The sequence below is a fragment of the Camelus ferus genome, chromosome 2 (genome assembly GCF_009834535.1).
Source record: "Camelus ferus isolate YT-003-E chromosome 2, BCGSAC_Cfer_1.0, whole genome shotgun sequence".
NCBI lineage: Eukaryota > Metazoa > Chordata > Mammalia > Artiodactyla > Camelidae > Camelus > Camelus ferus.
The window spans coordinates 5,207,539-5,230,742 of record NC_045697.1 but is presented as its reverse complement, the minus strand read 5'-3'; the positions used below and the strand labels follow the sequence as shown (position 1 = coordinate 5,230,742).

The 23,204-nt window shown below is 42.4% G+C and overlaps 1 protein-coding gene across 4 annotated transcripts in view; it reads left to right on the top strand.

Moving 5' to 3' along the window:
- Positions 1 to 23,204, top strand: part of STK32B (serine/threonine kinase 32B) — a 306,224-nt gene that overhangs the window by 4,787 nt on the left and 278,233 nt on the right. Inside the window, exon 1 of one of the 4 annotated variants that reach the window (XM_006189044.3) lies at positions 10,692 to 10,781. The exons of the other annotated variants lie outside the window; for them this stretch is intronic. The gene's annotated coding sequence lies outside the window, so the exon portion shown is untranslated. Of the gene's footprint in view, positions 1 to 10,691; positions 10,782 to 23,204 lie in introns of those variants that run through there. 4 annotated transcript variants of the gene reach the window in all.

The window sequence follows — 23,204 nt, the reverse complement described above, 5'->3', positions numbered from 1 at the left end:
ATTTGCAAATACTAGCTACTAATATAAAATAGATAAAAAACAAGTTTGTACTGTGTAGCACAGGGAACTATATTCAGCATCTTGTAGTAACCTGTAATGAAAAAGAATATGAAAAGGAATATACTTATGTACATGTGTGACTGAAACATGATGCTGTGTGCCAGAAATTGACACTACGTTGTAAACTGACTGCTTCAATAAAAAAGAATGCAAATAAAAACATTTGTTGAGCAGTCATATCATAATACTAGTTCTGGGACTGAAAACAAAATTATCTACCATTCCAGATTCATGTCAAAACTGTTTTGAAGTTATTTTTTCCTTTCCTGTTTTTATCCACGTCTAGACATTTTTATATAAAAGTACACTTGCCACAAATAAAATGATTTCTGCTTTTTCTCTTAGCATCAGATTTTAAGTACTTTATGTTGCCATAATGTCTTCACAGTTATTATTTTAATGAGCTGTAATACTCCATCAGATGGAACTATCATAATTTACTTAAATGTTTTCTTGTTAGATGTGCAGGCTGCTTTCAGCTTTTCTTTCTTTTTTCTTTCTGGAGGAGGCACCCAGATCAGCTTTTCATCCTTATAAGTTGTTTGAAAATTTTGTACATACAGCATTTCTCTTCTTTTAAGTGAATTCCTTCAATGAGGTGCAAGGAGCAAGATTAGTGGATCAAAGGATTGATTACTTTTTAGGATTCCAGAAACATGTTCTTAAATTGTGTTTCCAAAGGGTTTTTTAAACAACATTTTACCAATTTATGGCCAGTGTCCACATTTGAGGATATTGATTTCACAACCTCAGAACCAGCTCTGGGTATTTTCATTTCAGATTATTGTGGGTTACAGGGGCACTTAAAAAGAAGTGTTACTGGGCCAGGTAACCTCACGTGCAGTCTAGAACGTGAAAGCATCTTCTTGGTTTAAATAAATAGATGACACACACACACACACACACACACGTATTCTGGCAATGAAAATGAAAAAATCACTCCCCTCAGTTGCAATCATGCTTTACTCGGAGACAGTTCTTTGAACCCAGGGTGTCTGTGTCAGTGTGATTTACAAAGTGGCTGAAATCTCTGAGGCTGCAGGATTCACTTCCAACTTTGTTTCAACTCTTTTTGAAACTTTAGGCAAGCTCACTCATGTTACACCTGGTTTTCCAACCTGTATCACTTGTGGTCTGTGCATAAGGTGAAAACCAAAAATATCCTGAGAAAGCTTAGAATTGCTTTGAATAAGCTTTGCTCTTGTCTCTAGAATATGTACAGGGATGGAGGCTAGAGAGGTGGCCATGTGAGGGATGTGGGCTTAAGGGCTTGGTGTCCACATCTGTATGAGGCATGTGTGTGTCTAATGCAAGAGTCTAGGAGGTAAACCTTAGATTTTAAGATCCATGTCTCATTTAAAAATTCATTTTGATTTGTCTTGTACATGGGGGATGAAGAAAATGGCCATAAATCAGTCTGAGATGGTTAAGTAGAAATGAATTGTAGGTTGCGTTTATACCTTTCAACCCTCATAAAAATAAGTATGGATGTCGTGAGGATAAAACAGGCATCCATCATCTCTGTAACGTCAGACATATGTATGCACACTGTTCTGTTTCACTGATTATAAGGCACACGTTTTCTCTTGGTTTAATGGTTTTGACATCGGGATGTGCTTTATGGTCACTGCTGTTCAAGGCGGTGTTTGTGATGTAGTTTTATTGCTTGCATGTGGTCACAGCTGTTCCTACTTAGAGCACTTTCAAGGGGTGAGAAAGAATCACATCACAGATTAGTTGGTAGCATTTCTCTCTTCTTAGTGGTATCTGAAGTAACAGGGCATTTGATGTGGGTGGCATCCGGAAGTAGACAGGACATGGCATGTTCTCCTCCTCTAGCTGCAGGTGACAGGGAAGCGACATGAGTGCCTTTGAAGGGAATGAACTGGCTTTGGCCACTTCTCACCACCTGCATCACTTCCATTCTGGTCCCAGGCAGGGTCACATCTCTCACCTAGGTTACTACAGTAACCTTCCTTTTCCCCTTACCCCTTCAGTGGCACCTCAGTGCAGCAGCCAGAGCAATCTTGTTCAAGTGGGCGTCATTTTTTGTGTATTTATCTCCTCCAGGGGGATTACAGGCTCCTTCAAGTAGAGATGCGGTGTGATTTATTCACTGCTGTGTCTGCAAGGCCGAAAAGAACACCTGGGATGTAACAGGTGCCCAGCAGATTTTTGATGGATGAATGGCTACATGAATGAACAAAGGTGTCGCTCTTATTGGCCAGGGGTGGAACCAGGTTCCTGAATTTTCCTTCTTGGCTTCCCTCCCCTGTGTGGCTACAGCTGGCTCTCTCCTCTGGGGGCCCTTCCAGCCCCCGGCTCGCAACCTCACAGCTCCAAGTTTGGAAAAGGGAGCATCTTTTTCATTGCTGTTGCAGGAAACATCCCAGGGTTAGTTCTGATGGGTTCTGATGAAGTCGTGGGCCCGTCTTGAACCAGTGGCTGTGACCAGGGAGGCTGAGCTCTAACTGGCCAGGCTGGACCACGTGCCCACCCTTGAATTCAGGGTGTAGAGTTGGCTTCCCTTGGGGCATTAAGACTAAGGAGGTATGTGCAGAATACTCTCAGAGAACACTGGGGTATCTTTAGAAGAAGGGCCGTGGACGCTGGGCGGGCAGGTGAAAGCAAACACAGCTGTCCTCTCCGGCGCCTGTTATTTTTGTGTTCCTTGAAACATGGTGGGAACACTTCAGCTTATTTTATTTAATTGCCAGGTTGCATGTCCACTTCCGCACTGATCTGTGGCTCACTAGGGAGCAGTCATCCTTCCCTTTTCACCCTTGTGTCTGCATGGCCTAGAATGGGGCCAGGGAAGGCCTAGAGCAGCTCTTTGTTGAATGAGAGATGAAAGTCATCACTTATTGGGGGCTGATTTCTTACATTATTCTGTAATGTAATGTAATTCTGTAATGTAATGTAATTCTGTAATGTAATGTAATTTCTTACATTATTCTTACATTATTTTCAGAAGCTACTGAAAAACCAATGCAGAAATTTCAGACTCTTTACCAGTAAAGTTGATTTAGAGAACTGGCTTGGATTTGAGTCCAGAATGGCCTTTCTGCTCTTGTCCCTTCGTTTCAACTTTTTTTTTTTTTTTTTTTGCTTTTTGCTAGGGGAGGTAATTAGTTTTATTTACTTGTTTAGGTTTTTTTTTTGATGGAGGCACTGGGGATTGAACCCAAGACCTCATGCATGCTAAGCGTGTGCTCTGCCACTTGAGCTATACCCTCCCCTTCATTTCAACTTTTGAGACTTGCCTGGGCAGAGAACTTTGAGTCTGTAAAGTGGGCTCTGGGATTGTGACTCCCAGTCGCAGAGAACACCCAAGACATTTTTTTTAAATGACAGTCTGTAATGGTCAGTGGATATCAGACTCTTATGGATCATGATCTGGGGTATCACTTCTCTTCCCAGTGAGAGAAAAGGCAGAGCTTCTCCCCACTGCTTTCCGGGAAAGACAAAATTCCTTTTGCAGGGGAGAGCCAAAGGGTGGAGAGAGGGGAGATGGCTCTCATGCTACGAGCTGGAGTGAATAGGGTGTTAGGGTGGCGACAGGTTTCTGTTGAGTCTTGAGGGAAGGGTTTAAATGCTTTGAGGGAAAAAGGATCGGTATTTTAGGAGGATCAAACAGCATAAGCTAGCACTGAGCTTAGGCATTTTCCTGAGAGAATTGGAAGGAACAAAATATTCTTAACAATACTCAAGTTATCTAAAATCTGAGCTCTGAGCAACTGTACACAGAGATGGAGAAAGTGTTCTAGAAAGAGCAGCGAGGGTCCTGACACCCTAAAGGGATATTCTCATGCAGACAGCAATGGGACAAACAGTTCAGGATGCCAGGGGAGGCCTCGCACAACAGAACTACCCAGCAAGAGAAAATCAGGCTTAGTAGCCAAATTTGTATGACCTCCTCGGAGTGTCTTTATTCACTGAGGATTTTGGCATCTGGTTCATCTCCCAGAAGTACTCCATCTGTGAAGTCAGTGATATAACATCCCATTCACTCACTGTGGGACTTTACCGCTGTTCACCCCTATCCTGTCCCTGCTCATTTCTATGCATACAAAAAAATTATACTTCCCTGTCCCTTGAAGTTATGTGGGACTGTGCGACTTGCTTGGATCAGTGTCAGCAGAGGTGATGTGTGTCACATCCTGGAAAAAGTATTTAAGAACCAGATGTCACTTTGTTTCTTTCCTCCTCTGTTTGGGCAACTACAGTGCTCTGGAGGGTAGAAATGACTTCAGCCTGGTTCCCAGAGTGAGCCCAGAGTGGAATGGAGGCCACACCCACAACCAGCCAACCTGATCTGGGACATGGCATCAGTGAGAAAGAAACCTCTGCTGTTTTAAGTCACTGAGATTGGGGCTGCTTGTTATGCAGCATAACACAGTCTGTCCTAGTTGGCACACTTACCAAAACCAGCCTTCTTCAGACAGAACGTGTTCGCTATTTTACCATTGTTATGTTAGCTGTATTGTTATTGTAGACACCTTTATCACCTTATTTCCCTTCTATCCTGATTTGCTGAAGAGTTTTTATTATCAATGAGGGCTGAATTTAAGTAAATGATTTTTCTCCACCTGTTGAGATGATATGTGGTTTTTCTCCTTTTTCTGACTAGGTGAAGAATTAAAATTTTAGAGCATTTTAAAATATTAAATCAACCTTTCATTCTTGGCATAAAACTGACTTTCTCATGAGTGGTAAATTATTCAATCTGATTTGCTAATATTTTGTTTCTAAATTTTTCATGAGGATATTGCAAACATTACGCCAATACACTTGAAACTTAGATAAAATAACTACCTTGGAAAATACAACTTACAAGAATTTAAATATTAGAGTAGTTCTGTATCTATTAAAGAATTGAGTCTGTAATAAAAATAAAAACTTTATTGCGAAGGAAGGTCTAAGCCTAGGTGTCTTCATGAATTCATGTCTACGTGAATTCTTCCAAATGTTAGAAATAATACTACTCCACAAACTCTTCCAAAGAACAGCAAGAGCACACTTTTAATGTCTTCATTAGTTTTTTGGTATCAAGGTTATATTGTTCTCCTTAAAAAAATCTGGAAGTATACCATTGCTTGCAATTCTCTGTAAGAGTCTGTGTAGGATTGTTACTATTTCTAAGTTCAAATGTAGTGGCATAACTTTGTTCATAACAGCCTTTTAATCTTTTCAGTGGTTGTAGGATCTGTAGTGATGTTTCTTTTTCAGTACTGATTTTGGTAATTTGTGTTTTCTCTCTCCTTTATTTTCATTGGTCTTGCCTGAGTTTATCAGTTTTTTAAATTTATAAATAGCCTTGGCTTTGTTCATTTTTATTTGTTTGCTAATGATTCACTGATTTGTTAGTTTACTTTTCTCCTTGTAATTTTAGGTTTAATGTAATGTTCTTTTTCTAGATTTCTGAGACAGAATCTTAGATCGTTGATTATATTTACTCACATATTCTGTTCTTTATTTCTTCCTTCACTTAGAAGTTCCCATTGAAATTACTTTCACTCTGCCAGAAGTGCTTTCTTTAGCATTCCCTTTAGTGTATGCCTTCTGGTGATGAGTCTTCTCACTTACCATTCTTCTGAAATTGTCTTTGTTTAAACTTTATGGATGATTCTTCTGGATATCAGGTTCTATGTTGGCAGCTTTTTCCTTAAGCATTTTGAAGATATAATTCTGTTGTCTTGTGGCTTTTATTGTTTCTGATTAAAAGACAGCTGTCAGTACTAAGCAGATACGTTTCATCTATCTAGCTGATTTTAAGAGTTTCTATTTTGTTTTCAGAAATTTAATTCCAGTGTGCATAGGTGTGGTGTCCCGGCCACTTTCTGCTGTGGCTCATGCTTCTGGTGACTGTGCCTGAACAGCACTGATGGTTTTGCAGGATTCTTATTTAGCCTTCTAGTAACACTGTGACACTTTCTCCTCACACCGTCGAACTCAAATTGCACAGGTATTGTATGCCTTAGCGCTGTGCCCCACGCGGCTCTGACAGTATTTCTGTATCTTTAAAGATTCTTTTATTTCTCTTTACTTTCTGATCAAATATTTTCTTCTAGCCTATTTCTTTTGTAATCATTTCAGGCCTGTCTGTCTGCTATGCAGTATAACTATCAAGTTCTTAACATAGCTTATTGCACTTTTCAGTTCTAGAACCACCGTTTGGTTCATTTTAATGGCTTTCCACTGCTGCTGAAATTCTCAGAACTGGCTTTTTAATTAAACATATCAATCATGTTTACTTAGAAGACATGTTTGATAACTCCATTATTTGGTAACCGTCTATTTCTGTTGTCATCTGTTTCCTTTTAGACATCTCTTGTTTTCTTATTTGCCTGGTGGTAGTTTTTTTTTTTTTTTTTTTTTTTTTTTTTTTTTGAACATGCTGGGCATTATTTAGGAAACAGTATAGAGATAATTTGGGGCTTTGGATGATGCTCTGTTTCCTCAGAAATGTTTTCCTTTTGCTTTTTGTAAATAGCTAAGCTGGAGTGCCAGGGGTTACATTTCATCTCAGTCTTCACAGAGCTTGAGATGATCAGACATCCTGTGAGGACTCTTTTCATCCATTTCACAGTCACTCCTGGAATGAAGCCCTTGGGGGTCCTTACGAGAAGCACTGGGTTTATGAAGCCTCTTCTTCCTTGGGAGGCTCTGGCTGTTAGTGTATGTCCTGGCCCTAAAGCCGGTGAGGGTTTCCACACCTTGCTTGGCTTCTCAGCCTCCTGAAAGCTGCTCTCAGATTTGGCAGGTGCCTCTTGAGGAAGAGCGACCCCAAATGCTGGACCCATCTCTTTCCCTTTTCTTTTCTTTTTTTTTTTTTTTTTTTTGTAGATATTCAACCCGCAGTTCCTTACTCCCTTGACAGCTCTATGAGTCCTTCAGACAGATTTTCTAAAGATTTATTTTGTATAGTTATTCTAGTTTTTATTAGCAGGAAGGCTGACCAAAAACACTCTAGTCGACCAGAAGCAGAAGTCCTCTCCTCAGTGTTAATCTGTACATAGTGACTTCTATTTTTAAAGCAAACTTTCCCTAATTTATTAGAAAACTAAAAACAGAACTACTGTATGATCCAGCAATCCCACTCCTGGGCATATATTTGGAGAAAACTCTAATTTGAAAACATACATGCACCCCAGTGTTCATAGCAGCACTAGTTACAATAGCCAAGACATGGGAGCAACCTAAATGTCCATCGACAGATGACTGGATAAAGAAGTTGTGGTGTATATATATATACACACACACATACCATATATATATATATATATATATATTACTCAGCCATAAAATAGAATGAAATAATACCATTTGCAGCAACATGAATGGACCCAGAGATTATCATACTAAGAGAAGTAAGTCATACAGAGAAAGATAAATATCGTATGATACCACTTTTATATGGAATCAAAAAAAAAAAGGACACAAATGAACACAAAACAGAAAGAGACTCACAGCCATAGCTAACAAACTTATGGTTACCAAAGGGGACAGGTAGGGAGGGATAAATTAGAAGGTGGGATTTGCAGATACAAAGTACTATATAAAGAGATAAAAAGCAAGGACCTACGGTCTAGCACAGGGAACTACATTCAATATCTTATAATAATCTATAATGAAACTATGAAAAATAATATGTATACCTGAATCACTATGCTGTACACCAGAAACTAAGACAACATTGTAAATCAACTAAATTATGATTATAAAAATAAAAATAAGCTCTCCCTGATACCCACGTCACCTTAGGTCTCCTGCCCAACCCTCCTCACTTTCACGACCATCTTTCCTGAGAAAGCAGTCATCACTTGGGGTCCTCAAATTCTCATGACAACCTGTGCCTCAAATCACTACATCAGGCTTCATCATTTCAGCGAAATAGCTCTGACTAGAGTCACTGTGATCATTTGGTTCTTAGAACTAGCATATGATTGTAAGTCTTTCTTTCTTGAAAATAAGAGAATGAGCTCACCCATGAACCCATGATCCAAGTGGAGAAGTAGAGCATGTCCAGTTCTTTGGAAGCACCCTGGGCATGTCTCCCTTACCCCACCCACTTTTCCACGCCTTGTCATTCCTAACCGCACAGTGTTCACTTGTTACTGCTCAATGAAATTTACAAAAATGGTACCGTGTTTTAGTTCTCATCTGTGATTTGCTGTTTTTGCTCAAGATTGAGTTTCTAAGATTTATCCATGCCGTGTATAGCTGCATTCTCTTCACTTTCACTAATGTATAATGTTCCATTACGTGACTTCACCATCAATTCTAGCCTTCCTTCTGACAGCGGACACTTGTATTCTTGCTAGTTTGGGACTATTATGAACACTGCTTCTGTGAACAATTTTGTATATGCCTCCTGGTGCACATATGCACGAATTTCTCTAGCATATGTATGGGTCATGGAATAGGTGTATGTTCCACTTTGTAAGATAATGGCAAATGGTTTTCCAAAGTGGTGGTATCAGTTTACACTCTGAGAAACCATGTACAGACACTTCCATTGCTCTGCATCTGCTCTGTTCTAAGGAAATATGATGAAGTCCACAAATCAAGCCACATTTGTAATTTCAAATTTTCTAGTAGTGACATTACAAAGATAAAAAGAACTATGTGAACTTAATAATACATCTTATTTAACCTAACTAAAGTATTATAATTTCAGTGTCAAAATTATTGACATATTTTATACTCTTTTACTCATACAAAGCCTTTGAAATTGGGTGTGGATTTTACACTTAACAGCACATCTTAATTTGGACTAGCTACATTTAAAGTGCTCAAAAGACACGTGTGGCTTGCAGCTACCCTGTAGGACAACACACCTCTACTTCCTGGCCAATATTTAGTGTTGTGGGCTTTTTCATATTTGCCAATTGAATGAGTATAAAATGGTATCTTATTGTTGTTTTAAACTGCATTCCTTCATCCACAAGGTTGAGGTTTCTTCATATATTTAGTTCCCGCTTTGGTGATGGACCTGTTCATAGCTTGGTTAATTTTCCTACTAGAAGTCTGCCTTTTTTGATTGATTTGTAGTTCTTTGCATATTCTAGATGACTCTTCTTTGTCAGTTATAAGCGTTGCAAAGATTGTCTCCTGTTTTGTGATTTCCCTTTTTGAATCCTTTATGATGTTCGTTAGCTGTTCCTTCTCCGTCTCCCTGGTAAGACCAGCCTCCTCTCCCTTGCAATAAATCTTGGAATTCCTCAAGACTGAGTCCTTGGACCTGTTCCTTAGTGCTCTGTACTGTCTCCGCAGGTGATCCTGTCAGCCCCTACGTGTTCAGTCACCCTGTACAGTCTGAGTGCAGTCAAGAGACCAAAGCCACAGCAGCGTTACAAAGGCAAAAAGTACTACAAAGAACTGTCATCTAGTAAAAACGTTAACTATGAAAAGAAGTCAGGACTCAGGAGATTCAGAAGTAGCAACTCTGGCAAAACAGCTGCTTCCCTAGGGTTGAGGGTGCATGAACAAGGAAGGAACTCAGAAGTCAAGAGGGGCCCCCTCTCCACCTAGGCTGTATTTCACATCTGTTTGGCCAGGCCCTGGTTATCAGCAGGACAGGCATCCTACTGGGTGGCACAGAAACTTGCCGCAGGACGCTGGCTGCAGCTCCTCGATGAGGGCCGCCTGCACGCCCGCCTACTGCTGCAGGGTGGAAAACGGCACACCAGAGGAAAGGATGTCCCTTCCTCCCACTCGGGTCTGGCAGCGTCTCTCTTGCGCCCTCTATTGTCCATGCCTAACACGAAGCTGGCTGGAAACAAATGTCTACAGGGTCCAGTCCAGCGTCACACAGCAGTGGATTTGGAGCTGAGACGATACATTAATAATTGGTGCATATTCCAGTATAACAGTGACTCAGTAATTTATTCCCTTAATTTATGTTTCTCCTCCGGGCTCCAAATCTGTGTTCCTGTGTATTTTTTTCCCATTCGAACGTCTCAAGAGAATTAATACCTCAAATTTCAAAACGACCTCAGTAAAATTCATGTTCCTTAATTGTTTCCCAGCTTAGTGTACAGTACCATGATTACCCAGCTGCAGAAGCCCAACTGTCTCAGATTTTCCTTGATACTTCCATCTCCCTCACCCCCACAAATCCAGTCAGGCGCTTGGCTGTGTTGACTTTACCTCCCAAACATCTCCCCAGTCTGCACTTTCTTCGAAGCCACACCGCCGCCACCTCCATTCAAACATCGCCCCTCTGGGCCCCCTGTGCTGCCTCCTAGCTGGTCTCCATGCTCCCCCTTGCCCTTTCAGCACCTCCATCCAACCGCCAGAATTACAGCTTTAAATCACAAGTACAATCGTGCTGTGCTCAGTGGTCCTTAATGGCTTCACTGCTCTCAGAGTGAAGACTGGGAACGTGACGAGGCCTCCAAGACCCTGTAGGGTCTACAACCTGCCCGTCTCTCCCTTGGCGTCTCATCTCGCGTGAGTTCAGTTCCCTGCGTGAGTTTGATTACTCGTCTCACCCAGCTAATCTCATCTCGCGTGAGTTCAGTTCCCTGCGTGAGTTTGATTACTCATCTCACCCAGCTAATCTCATCTCGCGTGAGTTCAGTTCCCTGCGTGAGTTTGATTACTCATCTCGCCCAGCTAATCTCATCTCGCGTGAGTTTAATTCACGGCGCCAGTTCAATGACAGCGCAGTTGGACTTCGTAGCCTGGTACCTGGCTTGTGGTCATCCGCCCATCAGGTGAGTTACTCTCCTCATTCTTCCTGTAATCAATGCAACTATATATACTCTTCAGCCACACGAGCAGTCTTTCAGTGTCTTGTAAGTTGCATGCCTGCCCAGGGCCATATCACCTGTTGCTTCTCCCCCCCCCCCAGTGGTCTTAGTTATCCCCGACTCATCTTTCTACAAGGTGCCTTATCTGACTCCCAGACTGGGTCAGGACCCCTAGGGAGCCTCCCTCAAACTACCACATGCTAATCATTGCACGTATCATGGCTGTAGTTCAGTGCTTCGTTAGCTCTATTAATGTCTGTCTCCCCCATGAGACCAGAGTCCCTTTGAGGACCGCTTGTCCCGTCTAGCGTGGGCCCCAGGGCTTTACAGAGTGTCTGTCTTGTAGCTGCTTGTCCTTGAGTGTCTGTCAGAAGAGACAAAGAAACATCTCCGTGGAACCTGTGAAAGGGTCCCTCCTGGAGTCTGAAGGAGAGAGACTGGGGAAAGGGAAAAACAAATTCTATTTAAGAAACACCTACTGTGGGCCAAACATTTTCCATACACAATTTTATTTGGTCTTCAGAATAACACTTCAGAGTACGAGAGGTAACGTTAGCTCCATTTCATACCCGAGGTTGTTGGAGTTTGGAGAGGTGGACTCATTTCTCTTAGGTGGTAAAATTGTGGTCCTTGGTCTCACTTCTTTCTGTGTAACTGGAAAGCTCTTTCTCTCATGCCAAGATGCAGCCATTTGCATCCCACATGCAGAACTTTTTTTTTTTTTTATCATAGCCACATGTTACCTATAGTTGTTTACTTAATACTTTTCTCTGTCTTGAATGATTTTACTTGACTAGAACTTTTTACAAAGGCACTTGGTATTTCTAGCTTAAATTGAAAATGGAGGAAGAAGTCTATAAATAGGAAGACAGATAAAGTCAAGCTACAGGAAGATAGATGCAAAACAGTGATATTCACCATCGCAAGATAGTGTTAACCTTTTGTAGCCCCTTCGTCAGTGACTGGCTCAGTGGATATTTTTTGGGTGGATTTGTAATGACCGAACTCGCATTGGTCCTGGGCTGCCGCTATGTGGATGCGGGCTTGGGCCGTGTGGAGATGTGCAGGGCAGGCCGCCCTCAGGCGTTTCCATGCGAGCTTGAATGGAACGACCGGTCCCTGAAGGGAAATGAGCCCCCCACTTAGTTCCCAGCATTGGAGCTGCAGCTTGACGCTCTTTTAAGCTTTCTCTTTCTCTCTCCATCTTCGCTCCACTTTCCAGCCCAGCTTAGAGATAAGATACGGGCTTCGGGGTTTGTGTGTCTCTGGGACACACCAGGCCCCCCGCTGGTCCACCATGAACTCTTCCAGCAGGGATTCCCCTTCCGTAGCGCAGTGGTTAGGAGCCCAGACGCTGGAATCGGACTGCCTGCAGTTTCACGCTGGCTCTGCCACTGACTAGCTGAGTGACCTCAAGCAAGTTTCTTCCCCTCCCTGACCCTCAGTTTCCTCATCTGTAAAATGAGGCTTAACCCTTACTTCATAAAAGATTCTGAGGAGTAAATGAGTTACTGTATGTAAAATACTCACTACCTAGTCTGGCACAGATTAAGTGCTGTGTGAGGTTTATTAAATAAGATTAAACTTTGCGACTGAAGGTCAGACAGGTTAAAACACAGATTTGGGGTCACACAGGTTTAAATCCTGATTTTCCTCTGTCTTGTCTGGGTAACTGTGGAGCAATGCCTTAACCTTCCTGAGCCTCAGTCTCCTCCTCTGGAGGATGGGATGCAGTCTGGCCTGGTCACCATGGGAATGGAGTGAGGTGATGTGTGTTGAGTGGCGAGCCCTTAGGAAGGCACCTGGCTGGACACTTGGCAGCATGAGGCAGTCAGGTGAGGACTGCTGCTTCATTCAGCCCTAAAAAGAAGTGATTTCTGCTTTCAACCCCTGTTCTCCCAAGGGATTTCTCATTTCCATTCTCCTAGGAAACAGCCCGTTCAGACAGATTCTGCCCTCCAAGCTTCCTTGCCTGAGCCCTCATTACGTGTCAGTAAGGTGCCAGGCCTGTTTTGAGAAGCCTGACCGGCGAGCTGTGGGGAACCAGCAATCGGGGAGCAGCTGGCCCCACTTTGGTGGTTGATGCCACTGATGTGCATCAAGCACGTTCGAGTCCTTTTGCTGAATCTCTTGGCAACCCCTACAGAGGGCTTGGGGGCTGGAGTAGGGTTTCAGGGAGAATTAGATACTGGGCCCCTGCCTTTTAAAAAATGTCCGTCATCTTAGGTACTTGAGGGAAAAATAGAAAATGACTTCAGGATGCCTGGTGTTGTGGATTGAGTTGAGTCCCCGAAAATGAGGCTGTTGAAACCTAACCCCCAGTACCTCCGAAGGTGACCTTATTTAGAGACACAGGTGTAATTAAGTTAAAAAGAGGGCATTGGCGTGGGCCCTAATCTTATAAAAAGAGATATGACCACGAAGACAGACACACACACACACAGAAGGGAAGTGCCATATGCGCGTGAGGGGAGAGGCTGGGTGGTGGGACTACAAGCCAGGGCTCACCCCAAGCTGCCGGCAGTGCAGCAGAAGCTGGGAGAGAGGCGCCTCCTTGATGCTGGGCTTCCAGCCTCCACAGCTGTTGTTTCATTTCTGTTGTTTCAAGCTGCCCAGTCGGTGGTACTTTGTTATGGTGTCCCTGAGAGATGAATGCACTGAGTTTTACCATTGTGTAGTAACTTCTACGCCGCATTCCAGAGGAGGCTGCAGATCAGATCCAGGAAGTGTGTGCAGAGGGGGCGGTTCCTGAGGCCAGTCCTCAGAAGGAACAGGAAGCATTGAAGAGAAGTAACTTGGGAAAGAAGGAAAAGAGCTGGGAGGTGGGGCTGGGGAGGCCCTTTAAGGCTGAGGGAGCAGCAGGTGCAGAAGGAGATGGGTGGAGAGAGCAGGGCGGTTCAGAGTTAATGGGGAGCGGGGTGCTGGAGGAGGGGGAGGAGAGCCGTGGAGATGGGGCTGGGACTTAGGCAGAGCCAGGCATTACAGTGCCTAGAGCGCCTTGCTGCACATCTTCATCCCCCGGGTCGCCACAGCGAATACCGCAGACTGGGTGCTTAAACAGCAGTCATTTATTCCTTACGGTCCTGGATTCTGGGACAGTCCAAGATCACGGTGCTGGTGAGACCTTCTCTTGCTTTGCAGACAGCTGTGTTCTCTTTGTATCTTCACCGGGTGGAGGGAGAAAGCTCTAGCCTCTTCCTCTCTAAAGGGCACCAATTCCATCTCAGGGCTCCACCCTCCTGACCTCATCTAAACTACCTCTCCAGGTCCCCACCTGCAAATACCATCGTCTCCTTGGGGCGAGGGTTTCAGCATATAGGTTTTGGGGGGACACAAATCTGCACATGTCTGTATACTAAGGAATTTGATTTTTATTCACAAAGTTGTCAGAACCGGCTACATCATCTGCAAGACTCAGTGCAAAATAAAAGTGGGGTCCCTTGTTCAAAAATCAGAAAAATGCTATTAAAGATAGTAAACTATAAAGCTTTTCTTTCTTCCATAGTCTCTTTTCCTTGGTTGGTCATGGTGTTTTTTAATCTGCTATGTAATAGCAATCTAGAAAAATAACACTTAAAATTTTAAATTATCCTCTAGAATTTTACTGTTCATCTCTATACTGTACAATGCCAGTTTTAAATGCAAATTAAGAGCATTTAACTTGTGTGGAGAATCATGGAAATTATACAGTTCACACATCAGTGTATGTATATGCACACGTATTTTGTTCTGACCAGGTCACTGGAAACAATGCACAAAATTAACTCAACAGTTTCCATTTCACTCCTCGGTGTGTGCACGGCCTACCCAGCCTGTCCGCCTCAGCTCACTGCTGAGTGAGGAGAGACTGAGGGGAGGAGGAACTGGGGTTCTCATCTTTGCCTTTTCTTCCGTGTCATCATTTCAGCATCGGTGATTAGGCAACACGGGGAAGTAACACAAGAAGGAAAGGAGAGGGTTCCCCGGCCATTGCAGTCTCTTGAGAACACCGTTGCTGCTTCCCGCATCTGAAGCACGTCACTTCTGGTTGGAGGAGAGTGTTTAGTCTCCTAGGGGCTGTCAGTTCTCTTGCTTACTCAGGTGTAGACAGAACACACTTACCGGGGTCTTGCTGAACCTCCACCAGAATCCTTTGCTCACGGAGCACTGCACATGCCAAGTGGAAGTGAGGGACACACACACTGAATGTGGAAGCTCTGCTCACGCGCATGCCCCGTTATAACCCCTTACAAGGCGACATTTCCAGGATGGAAGATGGCACCTCCAGAGCGTTCGGCCAAGTGCAGGGCCCTTCTGAGCGCAGAGCGCTGTACGACCGCCTGCCCAGCAAGCCGGCCCCGTTAGTAGAAGATGAGGCGACACTAATGGTTTTAATCTGGGGAGTGATGCGACCAGTTCCCATATCAGGATGCTCATGGTGCCTGCAGACTGAAGCATGGGTTGGCAGGGGGAGAAATTGGTGGCTAGGAAGATGGTATAAAAACCCATGAGAAGAGGAGGAGGGGTGTATGTGTCCACACTTGGGTACATTTGCGTGTGTGTTTGCGTGCGTGTAGACAGTTACCTTCATCACTATGTATAGATATACATGTAAACACAAATGTATCTACTGATATTTAAACAGGCGAACCCCTTTACCCTGTGAATAGTGCCGGCAAGCTCCCAGTTACAGCAAGATAGTTGATCAAATTCCACAAAATCATAGCACAGCAGAATTTTCTGCCATTCACTTAAGTGGTATAAGATATTTATAAATTCCATTTAAAATGTAATTAATTTTAAGCATACTTTTTAAACAAAGTCAAGAAGTTGCTGCATGTCGTATTTAACAAGTTCCACCAGGTTCCGAACCCTCCTCTCCAGAGTTTACTTACTCCATCAGTCTCCCTGGAGAATCAGAGGGAGCTGAGTAGAACACGCCTTTCACGCCTTAACCGGATCTCTGCTTGCTTTGGAGATGCATTTGAGAGTGATTTGCTTTGGGATTTTATTTCTTCCAGAAAATAACAAATGTTTCTCATCTTCCTGAGGTCTCTTGGTCTTAAACTGAGGTTATAAATCTTTCAGAGCTTCTGTTTGCCAGTCCCTTTAATTTCTGTGGCGTGAAGGACAGGGAGAGAAACAAGGCTTATAATTTATGATTCTTTTTCTCTCTTAGCCAGCAAGTAACACTCAAGAAACAGGCCCTGGTAGGCAGTTTGTGAGTTTGGTTTGTGTTTTGGCTTATGCTTCTGCGTTGCTTCTGGGGAAGATGTCCCTACTCCCCATCTTTCTGGATGTGTTTATCTGTTTGTAAGTAATGGGAACATTTGTGTTACATATTGACAGAGATTTCTGGTGGAGGCCTGTAGGGCACAGGGTCTCAGATATGATGTTGGTTTCAGATGAGTTGGAAGTAAGAGCTAGTTAAAATACCACTGGTATATTATATGCTGACAACGGCCTCATTTTTTTTTCTAGGCACAGCCGATGCCCCGCAGACTTAAATTTTCACTTGCCAGCCCAGAGGTTCACATGGGTATTCGGTGGGGCTCTTACTCTTCGTGCCTCCCAGGTGAACTCCTGTTCCCCTGCCCCATCTCCAAACCTGACCCTTCCCGTCTTCCCATAGTAATAACATTCTTCCAGTGGTGAAGGCCGACACTTTGGAGTCCCCCTTGTTTTCTTTTCACTTGGCACCTACCCTCTTACCTGTAGTCCTCCCATTCCTGTCCTGTCCTCCCATGTCTCATGCCTACCATTTCAGTACCAAGACACTGAGAAATCTGAGCAGGGGTTCAAAGACTCACCTCTGCCATTCGTCTCAGGCTTCCACATCCAGTTCTGTTTATTTTCCATCTTTTGTAATTTACTGAGACTTACATCTTAGCATGTGGTCAACCTGCCATATCCTCTTGGAAGGAATACGTATCCTTTTGTGATTGGTGTAGTGTTCTATTAATACCAAGTAGGTTTGTTCAAATCCCCTGTATCCTTAATGAGTTTTGCTGCTGTAAGAAAAATTGAATTGGTTACTGAAAGTGGAGTGTTAATGTCTGTATGTTTGATTGTGAATCTTTCTATTCTTCTTAGTTTTGTCCATGTGTATGTATTTTGAAATATGTTAATAGTCATGCACACATTTAGGATGCATTTGTCTTCTTGATGAACTGACACTTTTATCATTATGAAACCATCTTTATCTCTGGAAGTACTGCTAGTTTTGAATTCAACGTGGCTGCTATGAATATAGTCACGGCAGCTTTTTCTTGCTTACTGTGTGCATGGTGAATCTTTTCCTGTTCTTTTCACTTTCAATTTTCTCTGTCTTTGAGTTTAAGCAGTAGTTTAAACAGCATATAGTTGAATCTTCCTTTTTTTTTTTTACTTTGTCTGAAAACCTCTGCCTTTTAGTTGCAATATTCAGTTCATTTATGTTTAATATAATTTTTGATGTATCTGGGTTTAATCCTACCACTTTGCTATTTGTTTCCTCTGTTCTTGCTTCTTTTTTCTTTTTTGAGTTTTTGTAAATCTAGTACTTTTTTAATATTCTGTTTTATCTTGACTATTGGCTTTTTAGCTAAACCTGTTTATATGTTTTTAAAAGTTGCCATAGGAATTATAATATGTGTTCTTAACTTATCACAGTCTACCTTGAATTACCACTTCAGGTATAATGGTAGAATTGTACAACAGTGTAATTTCATTCCCTTATTTTTGTACTTTTTTGTCATATAGTTTTATTTCTATGTATGATATAAAACTCATAGTACGTGGTTATTATTTTTCCTTTAAATATCAATTATTTTGAAGAAAAAATATGTTATATTTACCTACATGCATATGATTTCCAATGTACTTACTGTAGATTCAAAATTTTATCTTATATCACTTTTTTTTTCCCCTGAAAAATTGCGTTTACCCCTTTGGTAATGCAGTTCTGCTGGTAACAAATCATTTCGGCCTTTATTGAACTGAAGTATCTCTACTTCACCTTCATTTCTGAAAGGTATTTTCATTGGATACAAATCCTAAGTTGACTTTTTTTTGGCACTTTAAGGATATCATTCTGTTATCTTCTTGACTCTACTGTTTCTGATAAGTCAGCCATCATTCAAATAATTGTTCTTCTGTTTTTAATGTGTCTTTTTTCTCTGGTTGCTTTGAGTATTATCTTTGACTTTTATAGTTGTGTCTTATGTGTCAAGATGTAATTTTCTTTGTACTTATCCTGCTTAGGGTACACAGAACTTCTTGGATTGTGGATTGTTTTAAGTAAAATTTGGAAAACTTGGGACCAGTATTCCCCTCCCTTCTCTCTTTTATGGCACTTCAGTAACATGTATGTCAGACCACTTGACAGCCTTCCACAGGTTAGTGGAGAGTCTGTTTCATTTTTTTTCTCTGTGTATATTAAATATATTTTCTCATTTTGCTTCCGAGTATTTTTCTATTGGTCTGTTTTCAGGTTCCCAGACTCTTCTGCATTGTCCAGTCTGCTCTTTCTAGTAAATGAATTAAAAATTCAACATACTATATTTTTAAGTTCTAGGATCTTCATTTGCTTTTTTAGATTTTCCATATCTCTCTTGAAATTCTTCATATGCTTGTATATTCACTATATTCATTTTTTCTATACACTATTTAGTAATTCTGCTGATTTCAGCATCTTAATGTGTGTCTGTTTCTATGGATGTTGTTTTCTAGACCGTGGGAAACATTCTCTTGTTTCTTCACATGTCTAGTAATTTTCTTTATATGCTAGACGTTGTAGATGGTACATTGTAAAGATGGCACGTGTACAGCACTGAATTCATTCCCGGCACAATAAATATTATCTAGCATTATTTTAGAATGTTTATGAATATTACATCACTTTATCCAATTAACTTTTACTTTCAGGTATTGTGTTTTTCAGTTCTAGGTTTTCCACTTGGTTGCTTTCTTCCTCTGAAGAGTATGAGTTTTATTCCACCAAGAAGATAAATTACTGGCTATTAATTTTGATCTGTGGAGTCTTGATTTTGGGCTTCAGCAGGATGTCTTGTGGTTTTGCTTTTCATCCTAGAGTGCAGCCTTTGCTTCTGGGACTCGGTACTTACTCTTACTGGGCTTAACTTGAATTCCAGACTCTGTACTGTTGAGCACACTGCAAAGTTGCTGAAATTTCTGCTCGCCTCTTTCAGTTTTTCATCTGTCATTTCGCTGGGCTCCTTGGAGTCTCAGCCCAACCCACGTTCATTTTGGGAGTCAACTCAGGACTCCGAGGGGAATTTGTATGAACGTTTTGGGATGTTAAAATCAATTGTGTACTGTTGAGTTATTTATTTAGTATAAATTTCAACAGTGTGATTATTGAAATAAAGAGTGTGAATATCTTTGTAACTTGTAAGACACGGGCATTCCAAAACATTTTTCTTAAGTTTTGTTGCCACCAGCACAGCTTAAGTATAACAGTTCTACCAGAACGTCTCCCCAAAAGTGTTAGCATTGATAAGTCTGTTTTCTTAATTAAATGGATTTGATATGAAACTTGAGGATTTCATTAATGTTTGTGATATCAATTCCTGAGAAAGATGAACCCTTTTTTTCAGGTCTTTATTCATTATTTATATGTTCTCTATGAAAGTTGCCTTTTTGTACATTTGCCCATTTTTTTCCATTCTGTTTTTGATTAAAAATGTATCTGAATAGGCTTTTAATTCATTTCACTGATTAACCCTTGTATCTAATTTTATTTTCTCTTCCTTTTAAGATTATCATTGGATAAATTGAATGATAACCAAGTTCAGTTCTAGTGCACTATTGAAATTATTTTTGTAGTGAATAATGCTTATTTATTACTTACAAGACCTGGAAGTCACAGCACACGTGGGGCCCCGCAGCGGGGTCACAGGTGGAGGGAGAGAGAGTGCATGTGGGCCTGGGGGTCCACTTTCACTGAAGTTGAGGATGGGGGCCTAGGGATTTGCGGGCTTATTCTGTGTTGGTGAGTTTAAAACATAAAAGTGGGAGTTTAAAGTATGGGAAGAGAAAAAAAATGAAGCATGTGGCCCAAACAGTCCATTATCAGAATCAACCAAGATCTCTAGAACAAAGGGGCCCCAGTCAAGGGGGCAGCCTGGCCCTTTATCTAGCCTTGTGGCTGGCAGTATGTTTGTTTGAGATAGCCGTCTTTGAAGTGGATGCCTCAGCCATCAAACCTAAAGTCAGGCACTTGCATTAAAAAAAGAAAAAAGAAAAACAACCAAATGACTGTCGGGGTTTACACCACACTAGTAAATACTGCATATTCACAAGGCTGATCTCGACTGACATAATCTGCATTTTGTATCTTAGCAGCTAATGCTGTGGGAAAATGTACTAAAAAGATGTTGAATTTTAAGTTGATGAACCCTGTGCATGGTAATTACAAGTTACAAGATGATAATGATGATAAACTGCCTGTGTAAATCTTTACCACGGCTACAGTGGCAGCAATCATGGGAAGAGATATTGATATCACAGGGTATTTGGACCTTTTCTGTAACAGGGTGTGGGTCAGAAGGGGAATCTGTTCCTTCATTGTAAAATTTTACTGCACAGTGGTTTTTGTCTTCTCCTTTGAATTGTTATGAAAGGGCTAGGGCACTGGGGGAAGAAAGGCAAGGAGAGAGAAAGGGGTGCTTCCTTGCCCAGGTCTCGCCATCTGCAGTGATGCCCGCAAGGGGAGTGGCTCTGTCTTGCTGGCGGACTCCCGCCCTTCTGAGCTGTATCCCTGGGCTGTCAGCTCCACTTGTGTGGGCTTTGTCCGCCGCGTTTCTTTCTGTACACTCAGCAGCTAGAACACGGCATGGCAGAATACACAGGAGTACCCATATTATGTTGCTGTGTGCCAGTTAAACTAATCAACTGCGAGGGCACTAACTAATGGCACCACACCCACCGAGCCCAGATAAGCTTCAGAGTCCTCGCCAAGACACCCCCAGCAGCTTCTCTCCAGTGACCAGAGCAGGCGCTGGAGGTGAAACCTCTCCCTGGTTAACCCGTTGTTCAGACGTCCTCTGGGTGCACCTCCCAGCCCTCTTTCCGAGACCTCTTCCCTCCTTCCACCCAAGGCTAAGTGATCGTCTCTTACCTGTTTCCTTGTCTAAGACATCTGGCAGTTTTGTACAACGACCCGAGTTCCATGTGATCCTTAGCAAAGGTGCTGCGGGAGGGCAGGAAATTGGGTTCCCTTTCTAACGTCAGGGTGTCTTAGGGCCCTGGAGGACCCACACTGTTGTGGCAGTTCCAAGCCTACTTTGAGACAGACTCTGTGTCAGGATGTTGTATTGTTAAAGAAAAAAAAATTACTCAACAACACTTGCTAAAGCATGGTAAGGAAGACTTTATTCCAGGAGGGGCATCTTAATAAGTGTAGGGACCACTGCAATGGGGTCTTGCAGTGGAGGAGACAGCTTGGATTACACTCTGAATATAGCATGGGCAAGTGGGAATTTAAAGCCAAGGAGCAGGTGGGGTCAGGGGATGGAAAATTACCTGGAGGAACATCAGGATTAAGGGGGGATTCTGGATAAACTGAACTAACAGGATTCTTGCTGAAGGCAGGCCAAGGTGAGCAGACATTACCTGGAGGATGGTGGAGGACGAGGAACCCAGTTGGATACTGAGGGTGATCTGATACGGAGGATGGGGGATTCTAGCTAAGCCAGCTGACAGGATTTTTGCTAAAATTGGACAGTGCAGAGATGAACATGGAAGCTTAACTTTTCATAGATGAAAATTTCAGAGAAGGCTGAATAGAGCTTGGCCAAGGAGAGAATCTTTGTCGGTATCCAGTAGGATGCTTTCGGCTTCAGGTAATGGAAAACTCAACAAATAGTAACTTGAACTGTGAAGACATTGCTTGTGTGATTAACCAGAAGTACAGACGGGAATGGACCAGGAATGCCTGGGGATGCAACACTGTCTTTGAAGACCCTGGTTCTTTCCGTCCTGCTGCTCCACCCTTTTCCCATTTTTGCCCCCACCTCACGCTCATCTCAGGGTCTCAGGATGGCTGCCACAACTTCAGTATCTCCCCACGTGACACTGTCCAAAGCGGGAAGGGAGTGAAGGAGCAAAGAGGGCTTTTTCTTCTCTTTCTTCTCTTATCAGGGAGGACAGTACAGTTGATCCTTGAACAATGTGGGGATCAGGGGCACTGACACCTTCCAGTCAAAAATCCCTGTGTGAAAAACAGACTCACGGACATAGAAAACAAACTGTGGTTACCAAAGGGGAAAGGGCAGGGGAGGGATAAATTAGGGCTTTGGGATTAACATATACACACTACTGTATATAAAACAGATAAACAACAGGGACCTACTGTAGAGCACAGGGAACTGTATTCAACTGCTTATAATAACATAATGGAAAAGAATCTAATAAGAAAAGAATATGTATGTATATGTATAGCTGAGTTGCAGTACACCTGAAACTAATGTTGTGAATCAACTACATACCAATAAAAAATAAAAGACAAAAAAAAAAACCTTATAACTTTACAGTTGGCCCTCCATGTCCTTAGTTCTGCATCCTAGAATCAACCAACCGAGGATCTTTCAGTATTGTAGTGTGTATTTATTGAAAAAAAAATCCATGTATAAGTGGATCCATGCAGTTCAAACCCCTTTTGTTCAAGGGTCAACTGTACTTCTGGAAGTTACTTACAGAATTCCTCTCACAGCTTATTGGTTGTAACTAGGTCTCATGTCCTCATCCTCCACCAATCATTGGCCAAAAATTACTGGGATGCTGTTTTTGTCCTGGATCAACATGGGTTCACTCCCCTGGACTGGCCAAAGAAAACGAGAACTTGCCATGGAGAAGATAGAATGGCATTAGTGTAGACAAACTATAGTATCTGCCACAGCCTAAAACAAGAAAAAAAAACCAACAAAATATCTGCCCTGATGTGAAAAGTGGGGGCTAAAATTAAACCACGTAAAGTGCAAGGTCACATGACAGTGGAGTTAATGACATTAGTAGGGCTTGCCTTTCCCACAAGCCGTCTAGTAGGAAATTCTGGGAGTCTGGAATTCTGGAGGTCCTGGCCCTAGGTCTGAATCTACCCAAGCTCCAGATTCCATTTGGCATCTCCTGGTAGCTTTTGTCCACTCTGTCTTAAATATCATCCGGGGTGCCTTCTGTCGTGAGGGGGGAGGATATTGAAGATCTGGGGAGCAATCCTCCACCTCCCAGCTTCTCAAGTCAAGCTGGCCAGAATTTCGCTGACTGGCCTCAGTCCCCTCCGAATCTCCCTGCCCGCCCACTTCTCCCAGATGACCCAGCTCTCTCTGCCTTTGAGAGGTGGGGCCAGCACGAAGCAGGGAGTATTATAATGGGATTGGTATATAAAAAGAGATTAAAACATAGATTTCT